The sequence below is a fragment of the Lissotriton helveticus genome, chromosome 10 (assembly GCF_964261635.1).
Source record: "Lissotriton helveticus chromosome 10, aLisHel1.1, whole genome shotgun sequence".
In the NCBI taxonomy this organism is placed as follows: Eukaryota; Metazoa; Chordata; class Amphibia; order Caudata; family Salamandridae; genus Lissotriton; species Lissotriton helveticus.
In genome coordinates this window covers 494,178,856-494,201,033 of record NC_136071.1, presented here as the reverse complement: position 1 = coordinate 494,201,033, position 22,178 = coordinate 494,178,856, and the positions used below count along the sequence as shown (strand labels likewise).

At 50.5% G+C, this 22,178-nt stretch overlaps 1 protein-coding gene across 1 annotated transcript in view; it reads right to left on the bottom strand.

The window, feature by feature from the left end:
* LOC144785349 (lipopolysaccharide-induced tumor necrosis factor-alpha factor homolog) overlaps window positions 1-22,178 on the bottom strand; it is a 282,851-nt gene that overhangs the window by 199,360 nt on the left and 61,313 nt on the right. The gene's annotated exons all lie outside the window — the stretch shown is intronic.

Here is a 22,178-nt window from a genome sequence, read left to right as displayed (position 1 = left end):
TTGTAATATTATATTTGGATGTTATGATTGCTCAAATTCTAATAGACTAGCTGCACAATACATGCAATCAATAGGTGGGTTACTGAGATACTCCTGGAGCTCCTCGTGCTGATTATGGCCATTGGGTGCTAAATTCTTATACTGCAAAAATTGTGTGTTTGTATTGCAAGACCGGAAGCATGCAGTGTCTATACCTTATTTTAATTTCCATGCCTCAGCAACTTTAAGATACAAGAGAAGTGAGCTAGAGCAACAAGAATGAGAACATTCCTCCCTGCCAAAAAACCTATGAAAATGGTCTTCATCCTCTTTTATTTTTGGCTTCTTGACAGCACTTGTTAGGTGCATTTTGTGAAATGTATAAATGGAAGTGGCAGGTCAGAGCTCAAGTTTTAGAATTTGATTTGTGTGTTTGCTTTTAAAACCAGAGTTTCTGTGGAGTTTTTAATACGTGGGTTGGAGTCTCCAGTTTATGGAGATGTGGTTTAGATTCTGTTTCTTTAGGGTTGTGTCTTCAACATTCTTAGTTTATTATTTTTTGTTCAGGTTTTGAGTGCAGTTGTTTTGTAGTCAGTTTCAGGTAGGTCAGGTGGCTTTGCCTCTGTTTGGGCATTGTACGTGTTGCCGTTAGATAGGAACGAATAAGGATGTGAGAGGGCTCGGACCCACATTAACATCGCTACTCAACCAGATGTTTATTTAGCTGCATGAGAGGTAAGCAGACGGAAACAATCACAATTTTAATTTCTATACAGTGTTGCCAATTTAGTTACACAATAATCCACGTGAGTTTATTAAGGTTTAATTCTAAATTCAAAAATTGATTATTATGAATCAATCTTAACATCACAGTATAGAAATACAGGACAAACAGAATGAGTCCAAATTTCCTAAAGAAATTTACCCTATGTAGCAAAAAAGTATGTGACTAATTCAGGTATGACGATGCAAGTAATAAGAAAAAAGAATTGACCATTAAATTGCATCAAAGGATTTTCAAACGTAAGTATGAACAATTTATCTCTCCCTACATTGCCTTAAAACGGACAACCCGGGGCGTGGCCAAGATGGCGGCGGAGTAGGACGTGCTTCTTGTCCCCTCCGGCGCCAGGCCCTACAAAGCATTGTTTAGCGGGGGGCCCCGGAGTCCCCTCGGGCTGCTGGTTGCTCCGGAGACCTATTACGGCGGTGGCCAGCACTGGTGTGACCCTCGACGACGCAGGAGCCCGTCATCGCGGTACCGTGGCCGGCGGAGGTACCTGGGACCGGTGTGGCGCCGAGAGCTGCGACGCACGAGAGCAGCCCAAGAAGTCCTGAAGTGGAGCGAAGAGCGGCAGCTGACGAGTCCGCCTGGGCGTTGTAGTGCGGTGCCGCCGGGAACCATTGGCGGCGAGGGGACGCCTGACCGGTGCTGTGTTCCCGGAGCCCCGGGCGGGGGCGGAGCCTAACATCCGCGGGCGCCCGGAGCCAGGGCACGGCGGGCTGCCTACTTGAGGTCGCGGTCTGTGGCCTAGCGCCGGGAGCGATCGGCGCTGACCCCGAGGCCCACGCAACTGGGCGGAGTTTGGGCCCGTGATTTGGAGTTGGCCTGGCCTCTGGCCTTTGGTGGGGTGCAGTCGGCCCCCACAGGCATGTGAGGCAACCCAGCTGGAGTGAGGCGGCAAGTGTGACGATCCTTGGCTGATCCCCTGACAACGTGGTGATCTGGAGCGTGGCGGCCTGACCCTCGGAGAGAAGCGGCGCTGCAGGGGAGTGCTGGTGCGGGCCGCAGGTGAGCGCGGCCTTTGCCACAGCTTTTGGGAGTTCGGAGAGGAGGGCGACAGGACAATTGCTACGGGGGGACCCATTTGGCGCTATAGCGGATGCAGGCACTGCGAGCTGGGTTCCCCTCCCCCTCCTTCTTCCAACGCGGGAACAGGACTCTTGCTGAAGCATAGGGGCAAGAGGGATCGGGCTGCTGAATGGTGCCGAGAGGGCCCCAGAGGACTGTGATCTGACTACTCGAGGCGCCTACCAGCGGGGAGGACCGGGAGGGTCAGCTGACCCCCTAGCCTTTGGACTAACCGGCTGCATTGCAACTGAGCCACCGCTACACCTGTCGGGGTGGGAACTGAGGCTGCGTAGGCTGCCTCTACTGGACCGGATTTACCCACTCCATCGAACCAAACTGGGGCTGACTCTGGTGATCTGGGCAAGAGCCGAGGGAGGACAGCAGGGGCCTTGAAAGGATTCTCTCTAGTAGCGGAGGGGCACCGGTCGTGGTGTCTCCCAGGAAGTCAAGGAGGGCCGCAATGACTACCGTTTTGCGCAAGAAGACCGGTAAGGATGGCCAACCGAAGAATTCCCAGCAGCCACCGTCCCCTGGCCCGAGTTCCTCTCCAAGGAGGTCGGATGACGAGGCTCCAGTTACCAAAGCCTTCATGACTGATCTCTTTAAATCTATCAAAGACGACATCTCGGACCTCCGAGCGCAACTGACATCAGATCTTCGAGAGGTGCGGAGGGACGTGGATGCGGTGGGGGAGAGAGTAGCCACGCTAGAGGATCACGATCTTAGCATGGCGAACGACGTCCACCAGTTGCAACAAGACGTGCTGAGACTCACTGAACAAAACTTGGACTTGCAGTCCCATGCGGAAGATTTAGAGAACCGCTCTCGAAGAAATAACATTCGCATTCGAGCGGTGCCATGGGATGGCGAAGCGGGTGATCTGCGTGGCTACGTGCACGACCTCTTCCTTCAGATCCTGGTCGAGGAGGATGTACAGGAGATACGGATGGACCGGGTCCACAGAGTTGGTCTGCCGCGGAGGGGTGAAGGACCACCCCCTGATATCCTAGTGTGTGTCCATGACTTTCAGGTCAAGGAGCGAATCCTTAAGAAAGCACGAGACACTCCTACTCTGCAATTCAGTGAACACCACCCGCAGCTGTATCAGGACTTGGCGGCAACGACTCTTCAGAAGCGGCGGGAGTTTAGACCAGTGACGGCGTTTTTGCGGAACCATAACATTGCTTACTCATGGGGTCATCCATTCCGCATAGTTTTCCGTTGGCAGGATCGGCTAGTGCAGATACGCTCGCTTCAAGTGGCAAAGGACCTCCTGGGCATCGAGGATGAGTCTCCAGCTTCGAGGGCGGGCAGCCCATCTCCGAGACGACGACATCGATCCTCCTCCTGGCACAGAGTGGGGTCAGCATCGAGTCGCGGACGGCCTGACCGGGCAACCAGCTTACAGGAAAGAGGGGATGCGGTGGCCTCCGTTGCCTCGGCGACACTGACGACGTCGCAGCAGAGCTCCGGGGCGGCCTGGCTTGTGAGCTGCGGCTGAGGGCGCCGGAGGGGGCTCCTGTTCACCGGCTCCGTGGGTATGCAAGTACTTTGTGAGAAGACACCCCGGACCGAGGCCTTGGGAGTCCCGGATGGAGTCTCCCGTCCCCCTCCCGGTGACTACACGGTGCGCTGCACTGATCTGGGACTATTCATTGAGACTGCTAAGTATCTCTGTTTGTTTTTGACTTGGGGTTTAGTTGGGGGGGAGGGACTCAGGGGGTGTTGTGGGGGCCTTGTGGGGAAGGGGTTGGGTGGGTCGGGGAGTGGTGGTGCCTGGTATGGATGTATGGTGTGCTTTCTCTTTCTGAGGCTAGATTCCTGGGGCTCTTGCTTGTCGGGACTTTCGGGGAGATTATTGATTGGATGAATGTTGTTTCAAGTCTTGAGTTACAGGACTCTAAAAGTGATATGGGGCGCTGTGGGCTCCTGGTGATGAGGGGACTGTCGGACCCGGCAAATTTGGTTTCTAAGGAGTGGGAGGACGGGAAGGTACTTGCATTGATTAGCCGGGGGTGGGTGTTGGAATTCCCTTATGCCGCTTAGTATTGGGACATGGATCGTCAAGGGTCTTAACTCCCCACAGAAGCGCCAAAAAGTGTGGAAATACCTTATTGATCACCATCTGGATATTGTGGGACTCCAGGAGACCCACCTGGCGCGTAAGGACGAACTCCGGCTACGCCATAGACACTTCCCGCTGATCTACAGGGCCTCTGCCTCCACCAAACATAGAGGGGTAGCGCTTCTCTTTCGAGCGTCTCTGCACTTTCAACCCTTGGGGATTAGCGGTGACAAGGAAGGACGGTGGCTTATGGTCAAGGGGGTGCTTGGTGGAGTGTCATGTACGTTTGTGGTGGTGTATGTCCCCAATTCGGGGCAGAATGCTTTTCTACGAGACCTGTTGGACAGGGCGGGGGACTTTGCTGAGGGTCTTGTGGTACTGATGGGTGATTTTAACATGGTTTGGTATGGGGATCTGGACAGCTCCCGGGCGCAGAGGGCAGGAGCGGGAGTGTTTTCTGCTGAGACTCAGGGTACGATTGGGGATTTCGGTTTGGTTGATAGCTGGAGATTTCTGCACCCCCAGTCACGCGATTACACATTCTTCTCCCATGTCCATCACTCCTACTCCAGGCTTGACCATATTTTTGTAAGCCAGGCGCTCCGAGGGGATACAAGGGATGCTAGCGTTTTTCCCCTGTCTGTTTCGGACCACAGCTTACTGGTACTAGGGCTGCGATGGCCGTCCGGGGGGATGGCGTGAAAACTTGATATTTTCCACCGGCACTGGTCAGGGATGATACCTCTTGCAAGGCACTACGCAAGGCTATAGGGGAGTTTCGGACTCTCAATCCGGCGTCGGATACCTCCCTCTTTAACACCTGGGATGCGTGCAAGGCTTCTATAAGGGGCACATGCCTTCACCTCAACGCCAACCTCAATCGGTTGAGACAGAAGGACCGGGAGGACCTGGAAACGGAGCTGGCTGCCTTGGAGCAGGCCCACAAAGATAACCCATCTAGGCTTACCTTGAGACCATTGACTGCAGTGAGGGGTAAGTTGAAGGCCCACTACGCCAACCGTGCGGAGTTCACCCTGCTCCGACTTCGGCGCACCTCCTATTCCCAGGGAAACAAGATAGGTAGACATCTGGCACGCCAACTACGAGATAAACGGGAGAGGGAATATATAGGGGGCATCCTGGACTCTTCAGGAACGCTTCACCACAGTGATGCAGATAAGGCAAGCCTCTTTGGCCGGTTTTATGAGACACTTTACAGGGGTGACCCCCGAGACCAAGCAGCTCAGGATCGCTTTTTGGCTGATCTCCCCATCCCAAAGGTATCGAAAGAATGGAACGAGCTACTAGCGGCCCCTATCTCTAGGGAGGAGGTGTTGAAGGCTATCGGGGACCTTAAGCTCCACAAAGCTCCCGGTCCGGATGGCTACACGGCCCTATTTTATAAATCCTTTGCTACGGAGCTCTGTGAATTTTTGGTACCCCTCTTTAACGAAATGGCGGTCACGGGATGCACCACGGGCTCCATGGCTGAGGCCAGAATTTCCGTGATTCCTAAACCGGGGAAAGACCCGTCCCACTGTTCATCCTACCGCCCGATAGCTCTACTTAACATAGATGCCAAGCTATATTCCGCGATTCTGGCACATAGACTTCGGGATCTGATGCCGGCCATCATTCACCCGGATCAGTCAGGGTTTATTAAGGGACGTCAAACGCACGATAACCTGAGGAGGGTGATTCACCTCATTGAGAAGGCCACAAAGATGCGTCTCCCGGCGGTGCTGGTGGGGTTGGATGCAGAAAAGGTTTTTGACCGGGTGGACTGGAACTTCATGTTTCGCACCCTGGAGGCATTTGGATTCGCACCCCAATTCCTCACCATGATTCGCGCGAACTATAATACCCCTTGCTCCAGGGTGATGGTTAATGGTCATCGCTCCGCCGGTTTTGCTCACACCAGGGGCACGAGACAGGGCTGCCCTCTTTCGCCTTTGCTCTTTGCCCTGAGCATTGAGCCCCTGGCCATCGCGCTGCGCGAACAAGAGCTGATAAAGGGGCTTCCCTTTTCGGGTGAACAACATAAGATCTCCCTTTTTGCGGACGATGTACTCCTCTCAGTAGGGGATCCGGCGCAATCTCTGCCACACATACAAAATCTGCTATCCAGCTTTGAAGATGTGGCCGGGTTCAAGGTTAACTTTGATAAATCTTATATCTTGAACCTAACACTCCCGCCGACCGAGGTAGAGCGATTGCGGTCGCTTACGCAATTGGCGTGGTCGCCGGCCTCCCTGCTCTATTTAGGGGTCCGACTGACACCTTCTGTTGGCTCCTTGTTTGCAGCGAACTTTCCACCTATGTTATTGGCTGTACGGAGGGAATTGGACAGGTGGAAGCCGAAATACATTACTTGGCTGGGCAGGATCCATGCCATTAAGATGGTCCTCCTCCCGAAATTCCTGTACCTTTTCCAAGCCCTCCCCATACCAATGGAGATCGATTTCTTCCGGCGGATGAAGACCCTCCTCCTGAAGTTCATCTGGCAGGGTGGACGAGCGCGCCTCTCCTATGCGGCTCTGAGGCGACCGAGGGAGGAGGGAGGAGTGGGCCTCCCGGACCTGCACCTGTACTATAAGGCCGCACAACTGCGAGTCTTAGTGGAGTGGTCGCAGCAAGAATCAGAAAAACACTGGCTGCACATGGACAGGAGTGTGGCTGGGAGGTCGATCTGGGAAATAGCCTGGAAACCCAAGTCAGACAGGCCTAGGAATGCTTACATCAGCACCCCTACAGGCACTGTCTTGAAGGTGTGGGACACGGTATCGGGGGACGAGTGCTGGACGTCGTTCCCCTCCCCTTTTACTCCGCTACACTTTAATCCGGCTTTCCCGCCGGCATTACAGGAGGGACCCTTTCGACCTTGGAGAGAGGGTGGTTGTAGGGCCCTTACGCATCTTTTCCATGGTGCAGAGCCCCTTACCTTCTCTAATTGCATGCGGGACTACGACCTGCCACCCACGGAACGATACCGATATGCCCAGCTGATCCACTGGGCGACCTCGCCCGGTCTGAGAGAGGCGGCTACCAGACCGCCCTCGACGTTCGAAGCTTTCCTTTTACGGACCGCCACGATGAAGGGAACGATCTCCTTTTTATATACGCTTTTGCTTGACACAGTGATCTCCCCGTGTCCCCGCTATATGGCTCATTGGGAAGGTCAGCTGGGTAGGGACATAGCGGAGACTGAATGGAGGAGTCTCTGGCGGGACATTAAGAACCATAATCACTCGGCAGACCTGAGGGATGCCCATCTCAAAGCCATGTTTGATTGGTATCTCTACCCCTCAAAACTTCATCGCATCTTCCCGGCGACTTCGGATCGCTGCTGGCGGGGCTGTGGCTTATTTGGTGATTTTCGCCACATCTGGTGGGACTGTCCTGTCATTAGGCCTTTTTGGACCGAAATTCTATCACATATCAAAGACATGTTGGGGTATCCAATTCCGGATTCCCTGTCATTTGTTGTCTTGGGTCTCCGAGATCCGCTACTAGAATATCAAACAAAGGCTGATAAGCAAATTATGTGGCTGTGCTTGGGGGCGGCGAAACTGACACTGGCTGCGGCTTGGAAAAAACAAACGGCCCCGGCCATGTCTTTATGGCACGCAAAGTTATGGAACCTGATGAGCATGGAGAGAATGGCGGACATCTTCTTGGGCAACTTTAAGAACTTTATGTTCCGCTGGGGACCTTTAGTCAGGTTTTTGTCGAATGGTTTACCTTCTGCCGTCTGTCTATCGGCCCTGAGAGAACTTCACCTTTTCCAAGTCTAGTTCCCCGGCAGCTGTGAGTGAGTGGTAATGACTGAGAATGTGTGCTGGCGCCACCACTTGGGGGGGGTGTGGGGGGGTTGGAAGGGTGACATGGTTGGGGGGATTTTGTTATTGTTGCGGCACTGCAAGACTGAGGAAGGACCTTACCCGCTCGGGAAACTCCCGTGACATTTCATGCAGCTAGCTATCCTTCCTCAAGATAGTTTTAGCAGAGACTTTGGGTAGCGCCTGGCGATTGGGACGATTACCCGACGCTATCATCACAAACTCCGCTTAATGTGACACGCCAGTGCTCGAGGCTAATGTTGGTTGTATTTGGTGCTCCTGCGGGGCTCATGTTGTACTGCTGCATTGATGCCGCTTGTTTTTCCTTCTGTTTGTTTTACTTTTGTCCTTCCCTAAAATACAATAAAACTACCTTTAAAAAAAAACAAAACAAAACGGACAACCCAAAACGGAGAAGCACAAGTAAATTGAGAAATAAAAAGATGTCAGCTGTCCGAGTCGCCAGTAGAAGAAACCCCAACTAAATGTCAAGTAGCATGAAGTCACACGAAGCAGAGGTAGAGGTCTGCACCTCATGTAGTCCTAAGATGTCTCTCTGACCCTCACTACATTACAGCATAAGACATTAGTTGCATTCAAGATAAATCACATGATCAGCTCCAGTGACTTTCCATGTTTCCAATACAAATTGATTTCTGGCACCACCTTTCCCACATCTTTAAGTTGTTACTCAGTTTGTCCTTAGCCATTTTTCTCCTACTTCATTGGAACTCGCCTTCTTGCTTGTTATCTTGTTTCTCCTTACCAAGCTCCATCTTCTCATACCTTGCTATCTAACTAAAACACAAATCCTCCTTTACCAAATAATGAAGTCTTGTCCACACCTGAAGTGGAAACAAAAATGCATGCAAATACATTCTACATGGAAGGTGGAACACAAATTAAATGCTAAACTTTAAGGTGAGCTTGTACTGAAAGCATGCCTGAGGCCACAAAATCATGTCAACTTTATGGTGTACAGGGTTGCAAATGCAGGCACATTTCTAAACATAGAGCAAATACAGTCTCTTCATGGATGAATAAGATGCAAAAGATTATAGAAAGATCTAATTTCAAAATACACCAACATGAATATAATTTCTTGTCACATGCATGAATGTCTAAACACTAGTCTGCACATACATTTGATACTATTAGCTTTACAATGAGACACATTACAAGCTTAGCTTACTCTCAGAATATGAATATAAAGCTACTGCAGGAAGGAGGCGTGGCTTAGGCGCGGATGTGATTGGGTGCGGACCTTAGAGCTCCTCCGCGGCCGGCCTCCATAGACATCAATCGTGAGAATTAAAACGGGCCCCCAGCACTGAAAACCGTGTCGGAACGTCTCGTGCCCATTTTGGAGCTGTTCCCGATCTCACTGCAGGCGGATATGGCAAGATACGAGGGTTTTTCCCTGGCCGGAGTCCCGCCGAACTGAGCCCCAAAATGGCGGCCCCCTCTGGCAGGACAGTCGCCTGACTAGGGGTGTGACAGCAGCGGCCTGCGGAGGTCCTGGGAGCGACCCTGCCTGCGGGCGCCACCAACCAAGGAAAGGAGGTGACCTGACAGGGCATCCGCGGTGAGAGTGAAATGAAATTAATTTGTACTTGTAAAGCACACTTATACCCCAACCGGGGTTTCCTGGCGCTGTACGCATACCGCTGTGGAACTCTTCCTGGCTTTTCCCTGTGAAATGTCCACTCCTGGGCACCCCCAAGGTGAAGCCAGGCATCCCAGCACTGTTGGGGCCGTTGTGGAGATTAAGCAAGCTATTGCCCAGAGTTGCAGAGTGGGACCCATGATTAGAATAGGCAGCGAGGCGAGAATTATCAGGTCCGAGGAAATTGAGCACAAGACCAGCCGAGGCGGGAATTGAACCCTGGTCCCGGGCCACACCTCTGCATCAGGGTCTGCCATTCTAACCATTGAGCCACACTTCTCCACAAGGCGCCCGCGGACAGTGTAGAGAGCAGCTGTCTTCTGGCCGGTTGGCTGCGGCTGCCTGACTTCAAAATGGCTGCGCCCGGGACACAGCCTGGGCTGCAATGAGGCCTTAAATGCTTGACCCCTACAGCTACACCTGCGGCATTTGGGGGTATCATTTGAACTAAGAGCCTTATCGCAAGAAGGCTGGAGCTATACATGAAGTGAAGGGGACGACTGGCCTAGTGAGCGATACTGAGGTTCCCTGGGAGTGCTTGGGCCCCGGGACGCACTACAGGCGCAATACGCGTGAAAACTCGAACGGCGACCGAGGTGGAACTGGTTGCAGTGATCCTACCTGGAACAAGTCTGAGAGACTGTGGGGCGGACGCCTGTTGGTCGGAGGCCGCCGCTGCGGACTTAGAGGGACATCGGTGGGAACTCTCCGTGGGGCCGGGGCAGGTGACTCCTGGGCTCAACTAGACACTGGATAGAGTGAAGGAAGGGATTGCCATCGACACCAGGTCCCCATCCTGGGAACTACTGCTGTCATAGTGGACCTGCACGCCGGAGCAGGGCAGATGGGCACTGCAGGTCAACGAAAGCGTGGGAAGCCTGTGGCCTAACTGCACAGGCCTGTAGCGGAGTCGGGGACTGTGACTCCTGGATCAGGCATCGGAGGACAACAGCCCTTACTGGAGCGGGGCGAGTGCTCTGGACCTCCTCGGTGCCACTGGTGTTGGTGGTGCACGGTGCTTGTGATGGGCAGAACATCCAGGAAAAAGGGGTTCGAGGTGTTGTGATTAGATGATGTGGAGCAGCACCCAGAAGATGAAGATGGCGACGCACAGTAGCAAAGGTCGGGCAAGAATGGAGACCCCATGTTGGGGGAAATAATGCAGGCCATTGTGGCCTCTCGGGAGGCACTTGAGAAGAGAATGGATGCTATTGGATCAGACCCCACCCTCCTGAAGGATGACCATCCGAAGCTTAAGGAGAAGGTGGCGACTCATGAAACCACTTTGAAGGACATTCCGGATACAGTCACTGCCCTGCGCCACTCGCTGAACGAAGTCACGAGCAGGGTGAAAGTGCTGGGGGTATGAGCGAAGGACAGAGAGGGGCGCTCAAGGCGCAACAACCTCCGCATAATGGGGATCCCGGAGCGTGAAGAGGGGGCGGATGCGGTCCAAATCATGGAAAACTGGCTGAGAACGGAGGTAGCATCGGAGGGCCTATCCCCATTCTATGCCCTGGAGTGAGTGCATAGGGTTCCGGCTCTTCCACCTAAACCTGGAGCACCGCCACGCCCAATGGTGGCGAGACTGTTGCATTATCGCGACCGAGACGTTATCCTGAAGCTGGCTCGTGAACAGCAGAATTTGCAAATAGGGAACAGTAGGGTGCTGATATTCCCGGATTATACCAGGGAGGTCCAACGTCAACGCTCATCCTTCCTGGCTGTTAAGAAGAAACTACGGCAGCTCCATCTCCCCTATGCTATGCTGTTTCCGGCACGGCTGCGGGCGTCTGCAGAGGAGAAGACCCACTTCTTTATTACACCGCAAGCAGCATGGGAATGGCTACAAGCTCGTGATGGCGCGACTGCGCACACCTCCAGGGGGTCATTGCCTCGAGAGCAGCGGATGAGGTCTCCGCTTCAGGGGAGGCCCACTTCTCCGGTGGACCAGCGACAAGAACGTGATAGAGCGGTACAGGCGGTGGCGGCCATCGGCCAGGGCGTGGTCAGCCCGGCGAGCACTGCTTCTGACGTCGATAAGAGCGGAACGGAAAGCCCGGGATCTGGTGGCACCCAGGGGCTATCGGACTTGGAGATGCCGGACATTACCCCGCAGATGGCAGATGGGATCTTTGGGTCAGTGGGCTGCGGCGGGACTTCGGGGGCCATGCTACAAGGTCAGTTGCGCTTGCAGGGCCTGGGGGCTGGTCTGATGGGGGTAACACGGCAGATGATGTCTTTCCCGGACTGCCGGGGGCCCCAACGGGCCATGTCGACTTCCAAAAAGGCGGAGGGGCCTGGGGGGAGTTTTGGGGGCACTGAGCGTGAGCCACACTTTACCTCCTAGTTACGTTTATGTATATGATCAGTTGGGTTTGGATGGGAACTTGTTTTTGTATGCCTGTCTTGGGGTGTGGGAGTTGGGTGCGGTTTGATGGTTGGGTGGGAAGGGGGAGGGTCAGACATGTCGCTGGGGGGCTTTTAGAAGAGCGAATATATATGTTGGATCCATGGGCACCTTCGTAGGGCTTAAGATTATGTCTTGGAATATCAGGGGAGGCACACAATGTGTTGGGAACACAAAATACATGCCTATCTAGTGCGGCGGGGAGTCCACATTGCACTACTTCAGGAGACCCATCTGACTAAGACAGAGGGAGCGGCATTGCAGCGCCGCTGGAGGGGGCAGGTATTCCACACCACTTACTCTGCCTATGCCAGGCGGACATTGGTCTGGGTGCGGGCGGGGGTACCGTTCCAATGTGTACGTCAGGTGATCGACCCGGAGGGCAGGTTTACAATAGTCACGGGGCGCCTGGATGGGCGGGACATTACACTAGGCAGCATATATGCCCCCAATATTGATCAGTCCCCCTTTTTTGCATGACTCTCACAGAAATTGGCGGGGGAACTAGCAGGTCCTGTTCTCTTGGGGGGACTTTAATTGTCTGATGGATGTAGATCTGGACCGATCCCACCCACCACTCCTGAACGCCCCCGCCCGTAGGCTTGCAGACATCAGGCGTGACTGGCAACAGCGTTGGGGACTCACGGATAGTTGGAGGGCCCACCACTCTAGGGACCGAGACACTCTTATTTTTCAGCGGTCCACAAGTTGCACGTTCGGCTGGACGCAGTGTTGTGTTCCCCCGAGGTCCATGCGATGGTCACAATGAGTGAGTACTTGGCTAGGACAGCCTTGGATCACAATCCCCTCTTGGTGAACCTGAACTGGGTACGACTTTGAACAACGATCCCTAATTGGCGGCTCCGTACAGAGGTTTTGGAGAACCAGGTCTTTAGAGCCACCATAGGTACTGCCATAGAGGACTACTTCCAGCACAACATGGGCACTGCTTCCAGAGTGCATGACGAGCGGAACGCATTCAAGGTAGTACTACGTGGGAGGTGTATTGGGGAAGCGGTGGGAGCCCGAAGAACACTGTTAAGTGAAGTGCAGCAGGCAGAGCCACGGCTCAGGGAAACAGAAAGGGAGAGACCGGGACGGCAGGACTTACAAGAAGGGCTGCTGCAGGTGAAGGAAGCGATGGCAATGCAAGTGGAGAGGTTGAGGTGCTTTGATTACAGAGCGTACATGGTGCATGCTCATGCAGAGCGGGATAAGTCAGGGGCGCTTCTGGCTTGGTTGGCAAATCCGGCACTCAGGGGTACACCGATACTTGAACTCAGGGAAGAGGGGGGGGGGGGCGGTCCACCATGGGCAGCAGGCCATTAACACGCAATTCTTGGAATACTATTCCGCCCTATGTAGTAGCAGGTTGGACCCTAGGGAACTAGAGGAAGGGGATTTCCTTGATGTAGATCTACCCCAGCTTGACACGGAGGAGGCAGAGACTTTGGGCCGATCAGTGGACCCGAGCGAGATCCGGGGGGCTATCAAGCGTATGGCCATGAACAAAACGCCGGGCACTGACGGGTTACCGTCAGAGTTCTATGTCACTTATATCGACCTGTTGGCCCCGCAGTTGATGACCCTTTATAACCGGTCAAAACAGACTGGTTATTTGCCTAGCTCGACGAGGGAGGCAGTGATTGTGCCACTCCTTAAACCGGGCAGACCAGAATGGGACTGTGCAGCATATCGCCCTCTGGCGATGTTAAATACTGACTACAAGATCCTGAGTGGTATATTGGCCAATCGCCTGATGGGACACATGACAACATTAGTACACAGGGACCAAGCTGGGTTCATTCCTGCCCGGAACACAGCCATGAATATTCGGCGCTTGTGTCCGCTGCTGCAAGAGGTGCGGGAGGGGGGCGACAAGGCATGCATACTATCAATAGACATTGAAAAGGCCTTTGATAGCTTAGAGTGGCCGTATCTGCTTCGGGTCTTGCGGGCCTTTGGCTTTGGTGAGGGGTTTGTGGCCTGGACGAAGATTTTCTATGCCCATTCGACAGCCAGGGTGCGGACGGGAGGGACAATCTCCGAAGCTTGTGACGTGGGCAGGGGGACGAGGCAGGGCTGCCCACTGTCTCCCCTCCTGTTTGCCCTGGCAATGGAGCCATTGGCGATTCGAGCACGGACAGGAAGACATTACAGGGGTCTAGAGGGGATGGGTCAGGTGCACTATATCACCCTTTATGCTGATGATTTGTTAATGTTCCTTGCCAATGCTGCGGACGAGCTACGAGGGGCCTGGGACCTGCTGGAGAGACTGGGGAGAGTGGCGGGGCTCAAGGTTAATTGGGCCAAGACCTGTGTGTTCCCGGTGCGCGGAGAGAAGGGCGACCCTCCGGAGGGTCTAGATGTCCAATGGGAAGGCACTTGTTTGCCTTATTTGGGAGTCCACATTTATCATAAGACTGCGGATTTATTCGAGGGTAATGTAGGACGGGCCCTGCGGACTACAAAGAGTAACCTTGAGTTCTGGGGGACGCTGTCTCTATCGTTCATAGGGCGGGTGGCGCTGCTGAAAATGGTCACTCTACCGCGCCTGTTATATTACTTTGTCAGGCTCCCACTCTGGATACCCGCGAAGTACTTTGCCCAACTCAACTCGATGGTCTCGAGCTTTCTATGGGGCACAGGGAGACACAGGGTGGCGCTGACTACTATAACACGCCCCAGACAGGAGGGGGGCCTCGCAGTACCTGATTTCGAGGCTTACTACCATGCGGCCCAGTTGCAGTGATTCACGCAGAGGATGGTGGAGAAGCTAGGAGTTGAGCCAGATCAGAGAAGTAGGGATCAGGATCTCTGTCTCCTGACTCGGATCCTGTTGCAGCTTCCGGTGCGTGAAAGAGAAGTGCCCAAAGATCTGTGGGTGGTGCGACAATGCTGGAACAGGGCTATACGGCGCAATAGGGCGGGCCCTGTGTATGCCCCTGAGATCCCGGTGTGGTGCTGTGAGGCATTGCCCCACGGAGGGGATTGGCAGCGGCTGCAGACATGGGAGGAGCTGGGGATCTCCTCTATTGGGGATCTATATGAGGATGGTGCCCTCTTACCCTTTCAGGACCTCATGGACAGGCACGAGCTGCCTGCTCAGGACTTCCTCCTCCATGCGTCAGTGATGGATGCTCCCCGCAAACATTGGAAAAAGGGGATAGAGGAACCGCAGGTTTTGCTCCCTTGTCAATATGTGATCACCTCTCCGGGTAAAATCAAGGCGGTCACGTGCTTATATCCGAGACTGACGCAGGGCTCCAGAACTCCTTTGGAGGGACTGCGTGTGAAATTGGAGGCTTATCTGGGTATGCCTATAGAGGCTAAAGCCTGGAAAATGCTACAGGAGCGAGCGTGCAAATTTTCTCGCAATGCGAGATTCCAACTCATACAATTCTATGTGTTTCACCCGGCGTATCTTACGCCTTGCAAAATTAATTAATTTTTTGGCACCCACACGGCCTGCCCGCGATGCAGGTTGGAGGATGCAGCGTTCATGCACATGTTCTGGGATTGTCAGTTACTCCAGGGATAATGGGGGGAGGTCATGGCCAAACTGACAGAGGTGACAGATAGGAAGTTGCAGGCCACTCCAGGAGTGTGCCTGTTGCATTGGTTCCCTCACACTTCCCGCAATCAGATCACTAGCAGATTCCTGGACCTGGGGTTAGTACTAGCCAAGCGTGAAATTACCAGCCATTGGAAGGCAGTCACAGGCCCCAGTGTGACGCGTTGGCTCTGGAAATTCATAAAATGGGCAGACTTTGAAGGGACCCTTAGGCTCCAGCTAGCCCAGAGGACTGATAATGACAAGCTGTGGGACGCAGCGAGAGCTTGGGTGGCGATGGTGGATCTCCTTAAGAACCCGATGGATGAGGAAGATTGATAGTGTGGATGGTTGGTATCACTCTTGTGATGCGGGAGAACACAATCTTGGGCCGCAGGGGCAGGGGTAGATGGAGAAAGGGCCAAGCAGATGCACCCACCCAAGTGCGACTTGAACCAATGCCATTGGGTACTCAGCGGATCATGGGACACACTTATTGTATAGCGAGAGTGCTGATAGGGAGAGCGGCATGTCTGAGGGGAGGAGGGGGGCTATTGGGGTAGGGGTGGGGATATGAGTTGGGGGAGGATGCTCCTTTCCTGGTTAATTGGTATGGTTTGCAGATGCTTGTAGCGCTTATGTAGCCCTGGGATACCTTGGCACAGCCTCTTCGGGCTCACCCAACGACTGGATGCGATTCGTCTAAGGCACATTCCGGACTACTCCCCTTGTAGGGAAGGAACTGTTGGCCTGAAAGATCCGACGAGACGTGGGGACGAGATAGGGTGGGGTTATAACTGTATGAGGAGTTGCACAACTGCGTTGTTCTTTATGCGAACCTATGTGAGATACCTGTGTATGGAATGTGAAAATGGAATAAAGTCTGTTTCAAAACAATAAAGCTACTGCAGGAAACTCTAGCAATCACATTTCTAAGCACACATTATATTTCTCATGGGTTTTCACATGGAGTACTCTAAATATTCAATACCCCATCTTCCATTAGTAACATTAATCACACAGAATAAATTTGAGTGCTGGTTATACATGATTATAATGCACACCTGCAGTATCTTAGGATGGGCTCAAGATTTCGCTGCTCCAGTGGCATGTTTCTTTCATGTTAGGAGGTGTAGCAAAAGCCCATTAAAAAAAATTTGATCTTACGTGCACCTTGCTCAGAGAAGTTCAGTATAAGTAGCATGTGAGCGTGCAAGGTGGGAAGTAAGGTTTTAGGCTGGCAGATAGAATGTTACCCACATGATGGTAAATGTTTTATTCCATTTGCCCAGTTCATCTTGCTATGTTAATCAGCCATGTCATTTTTGGCCTATGTGCAGGACAGGGCGTCAGAACACACGAGGAGCCTCTATGCATTATGACCATTTACAGCTGTTTTGTCTGGTGGTGAGGTGTGTAAGTACCTGCAACATGCATTCAAAATGTAATTTAGGTACAATGAAAGAATCAGGGGAAGGAAAGATGATAGCTTTTTATGAGTCAGTCCAGAATGAGGTTTTAAAGTTAATGGTTCAGCATGAAACAAAGGCATCAGTTAAGGATGTGGTTTTACACTGGGAAAATGAAGTGAGATTGAGCAATATGCCAGAGGAAGAGTTCTGGTTGATGGATGAAGAGGAATTTGTAGAGGAAAGACTTAAGAGAGGTGGTAAAGTCGAAAGAAAATATAAACATTTAGAGATGGAGAATGAGATCTTTACAGTGCTGTGGAGTGAGGTGATTTTGACACCACAGACAGATTAGGGGTCCTTTGTGGCAAAATGGAAATGGTTTCCAGAAGAATATTGTGAAATTTGTGCTCATGCCCATCTACAGGTAAGGTTACATTGTGAGGAGGCTGTGAGAACGTCATGTGAGAAGCTGCTTGGGAAGCCTGATAGGCTGTGAGGAGTTGCAGCCTGTCACTTTAGTCACAGAACTGCCTGAGTTGTCAGAGGTGCTGGAGTTGCAGTTCTCCAACCCTTGCCCTTGAGCCTGCCCTCTCTGTTTCACTAACAGCTCACTGCTGTTATCGCCTCCACCTCTGTGTCTGGTTTGGCACCACAGGGCTGCAAGCGGCCATGGAGTGCAGTTTATCTTGCTCTTTTGTGCTCCAAGATCCCTGTTGATCTAGGTTCCCCTACATAAAACAAAAAAAGAAGAGCAGCCTGATCAGCCTGTAACCAGGGGAGGGAGAGTTTAAGTTAAAGCTCTGCATCCAAGTTACTAGAGCTCACTGCTTATTGCTTATCGCTTGGAGAGTGTTTGGAGAGCGTTTGAAGAAAGTTTGGTTCATATTCATGGTGTTGCTGTTGACTGTGACACAGTGACACCTATGATGTCTGTGGGTGGTGGCAGCGACTGCCAAGGCGACTAGGGGAGAACGTAAGTGACAGTTGTGATGGTGGCACTGGGGAAGAGGAGACTTCTAGTCCTACCTCCTCTCTCCACTGAAGCTCCTGCTGAACTGACTACTGAGGGTCATGCTGCCAATTTGCACCTACTATGGGGAAAGGCTACAGTTAAAGTTCCTGCGGCTCCCATCCCCCAAGCTACCCTGAGCATTTTTTTCACTGGGTCATGTGAGTGATTAGCAAGGAAATTGACCTTGCGAAAAAGTGCTCATCCCTCTCTGCCTCCCCTGACTTACAGACTTTACAGACTTTTCCTGAGGTATCTCTGGTCGAGGTTAATACTGACATTGACCTGAACATGCCAAGGGGGAAGCCGGAGGTGAGGCCAGGGACCTCTGGAGGGGTCTTCTGAGGTTGGCAGGCCTTCTGAAGAGTCCTGATCATCATGGCATGAGCTTGTAAATGGCACTAAGATAAGTAGTTAGTCGAGCAGGAGGAAGAAAGTGAAGGGTGGTTCTAAATCAAACAGGCACTGTTCAGGGCAAACAAATTCAATGCAAAGGCCTGGCCCAGGCCCTAATCCATCAGGGAGGTGTACGGTTTGATGCCTCTGAGCTTATAGAGGACATTTGCAGCTGTGTCTTGTCAGCAATGATGGGCAGTTTGAACCCTGGGAGGTATAGAGAAAGAATTGGCAAAACTGAATAATACGCTCACTGCACAACCATCCACTATAGTGGGTCCAGCTGCCCCACCTTTGGATACCACAGTATCTAGCCCTCCATCAGTGCTGTCTAAATGTATGACCTTACAACGCAAACATTTACAATGCATGCCTTTGCAACATAGTTTTGACATCGCAACATCCATTACAAAACATGATTTTACATTGTGTGCCATCACAACACATTTTTAGAAACTACATTTACACACATTCCATTGCAATGCATACCATTACAACGCATATTACTTTTAGGGCAACAGTAGGGTAAGTGTTGGATAGTGTAGGGGTGAAAATACTATTACCGCTCCAGTGAGTGCAACAGTAGGGTAAGTGTTGGATAGTGTAGGGGTAAAAATTACTATTCCCACTCCAGTGAGTGCAACAGTAGGTTAATTGTTGGATAGTGTAGGGGTAAAATTGACTATCCCCACTCCAGTGAGTGCAACAGTAGGGTAAGTGTTGGATAGTGTAGGGGTAAAAATTACTATTCCGCATTATTTACCTTATATTGCGTTGTAATGGCATACGTTGAAATGACATGCGCTGTAGTGACATACGATGCAATGACTGTGTTGTAATGACTGCTTGTAAAGGCAGCACGTTGTAATGACTGCATTGTAAAGGTTGTTTCCCTTGCTTTCTACCATTCCATCAACATGGATACCAACCTTACATGAGGACCCAGGGATCAGTTAGTGGACAAGGGCAGGGATAGGAAATTTCTAGCTAAACCAGGTAGACCAGCAGGAAGGGAGATGATTCAGAATCAAGAAGAAGGATCTTTGCAACCAACAGGCCACCTGGAACCTTCGGGACATAGGCCATTTAATAGTTTCCCCCAGCTCCCACCTGATTGCATGCAATATGTATGTGGTGCTGAAAGATGTCCCGGTTATAGCCCCTCACACTCAGGACGATTACTATGCCTTAAAAATTAAGGTAGATCACTGGTTTATTGTCAAATGCAGGTGGCACGTAGATTTTTCTAAGCAGATCCTAATGATCCGAAGAATTCCCTGGGTTGGACCTGGAAAAAGGGAAGTACCTGTGGAATGTATTATCAATTTCAAGTCCCAAAGATAAATGAATCATGATTAATGTACTTATACTCATAGCAATACTGTTTAGGGTCCATCCAGGTTCTGCTGCTAGAATATTTCCTTAGGCCAGAGGTTCTTCCTTCCAGATTCATCTAAAGGAGTCCATCATATTGGGTGGAGATTCAAACCTTTAATATAGAAGTCTGTAACTCTTTTGATGCTTTTGTCTCCCTGGACGATTTGGAATGACTTCACCTCAGTTTTATAGGGGGTTGTCCAGTTTGCTTTGTTTACTGATATGGAGGGGTCCTTTGAATCCTTGGAAACTGGCCCTCTATCAAGTTAGAGCCCCCTGTGCTCAATTTAACAATTCCTGGTGAATATGGGCAAGGGCATGCATTGAAGAGTTCTGTTGGGAATATTATAAGTCCAAAACATAAATTAAGGAATCTCGTTCGGCAATCTGTAAGGAACTCTGCAGACACTATTGTATCCCACACTTAGTCCTTAATCTTTACTACTTCTTCTCTGATATCTGATATAAAACAAAATGGAGGGCCTATGCACCCATCTTTAGATATATCCCTGGATACAGTTGCCCTTTCATCGCCATAGGGCCCCCTCAAAACACCGTACCTAAGTTAAAGACCATCCGGTGTCCCATGCCCTGTAAATTGTTAGCAAGGAATGTCACGGGGATTTGTTCTAAATTGTCTAATGAAGATTGGGTCACTTTTCTTAAGGGCTTTGAAACAATTTGTCTGCATGAAACTTGATCCACTATGGACTTTCATGTGGATGGCTTTCAATCCCTTTGTACCCCAGCAAGTCCATCCCCGGCTGGGAGGGCAAAGGATGGGCTTCCCATTTTGATTTTACTTAATTTTTCTTGTTCTATGGTAAAGCTTTTGTTTTTTACTTCTTGGTTCCATGTTTTGTTGTTTTCTGGCTTAGTTCCAGTAGATTCAATGATCGGGAACTTTTATCACAACCTGTTTGATCATCACCCTTCAGATGGGGAAGATATGCTGGCTGATCATGTGGCAAAATGGTATTGCAATCAGAGTTCCTGCTGTCTGTTATGGGTGGGTAGTTTTAACGGTACCCATTTCAAGCATTCAGTTTATGGGGACACCTTGAATAAGATGATTTTAATAGTGACCTTCTTTTTGCCAGTGATTGCGGCAACGTTTTATTGATTCCTTACCTAACTTTTATAGGAGGTGGCGCATATAGTATTGTTGATTTTATGCTAATGTCTAAAGCTTATAGTTTTTTGTCCTCAGATTTTAGAGTAGTACTTAATTGTTTGACTGACCATAACCCTCTTTCTCAATTCTCTCCCTTCCCAGACCGAGGAGAATTGGAGCAACTAAAGCAATCCTAAAGATATACAGATTACAGTGCACTCCTGTGACAACCTACGGCGCCGAAATCTGGGGGTTAGTAAAAACCCCTACACTACAAAGAGAGGAGAATCGGCTCTGTAGGAAACTGCTGGGGGCCCCCATTTCATCATCGGGGTACATTTGTCACTCAGAGTTGAATATACCGTATATCAGTGATTTTATTGCTGCAAGGCCTGCACTATTCTGGCTGGCCATTTGGGCTAATGACTATGCTAGTTTAACACAGGATATCCTGAGGGAGTGCCTAGCCTGTGATAAATGGAATAGGATCCCATGGCTTTGTGCTATACAAGAAAGTTTGTCTAGCATAGGCAGAGGCAATCTCTTTGATAACCCATCTCTTATCAAGAGTACTGATAAAAAGGAAGTCCAGTTTGAACTATATGCAACTTATAATGAAAAGAGACTGTCAGATGAGATGCGGAAACAAACTGTTGTGTCCTATACTAACAATGGCTTATTTATACAACAACTCCCACTGTATTTGATATTGCCAATGTGTAATTGGGAAAGATCCTTACTTTTTCGAATGAGAGCTGGAACTATTAAGTTTTCACTCTGTTTCCCTTTGGGACATAGCACATCTGGAAACACTCCGTGCCCTTGCGATGGATTCAGTAAGCAAAATGACTTACACTTCTTTTTTAATTGTAAGTTTTACAAGAAATATATAAAATGATTTTTAGCCCCATATTTAAAAAAATATAGACCGCTCTCCTTGAACCAGTCCTATTTAATGCTCCTAAAATTAGAGGATGATGAACTTATATTCTGCACAAGCACTTTTTTAAAGGTTATTTTCAATGTACGTAAAACTATGGAATGCCCCTGATTTATCTGCACTTTCCATGACTGTTGACCTTCTTTTTTTGTCACTTTATATATAATGAGAAAAATGAAACCTTGTAATTGTATTGATATGCACTTTTATTACATTTATTGTAATTTAAAAAAAATGTTGAATTGTATTTTAAATGTGCTTTTATGGATTTGTTGGAATCCGAATAAAGATTTTGAATCGAATCGAATCGAACCCTCTTTCTCTTGCTTCCCATTGTCAGCAGCCAGGTGTGGGCAATATCTTGGACCAAGTTCGTATTGCTTTCTCTGCAAACAGAGGTCTCTCTATTAAGTGGGATGCTGTTAACGTGAAACAGTTTTTGTGGCTCAAAATTTGAAACAAATGATTACCTATTTATCCACTGATATACCCTCCAGTATGATAATAGACAACTTTGCTAAGATTTGGCCTGCAGTCTCTATATCACTAACTTTGCTTAGCAAAGC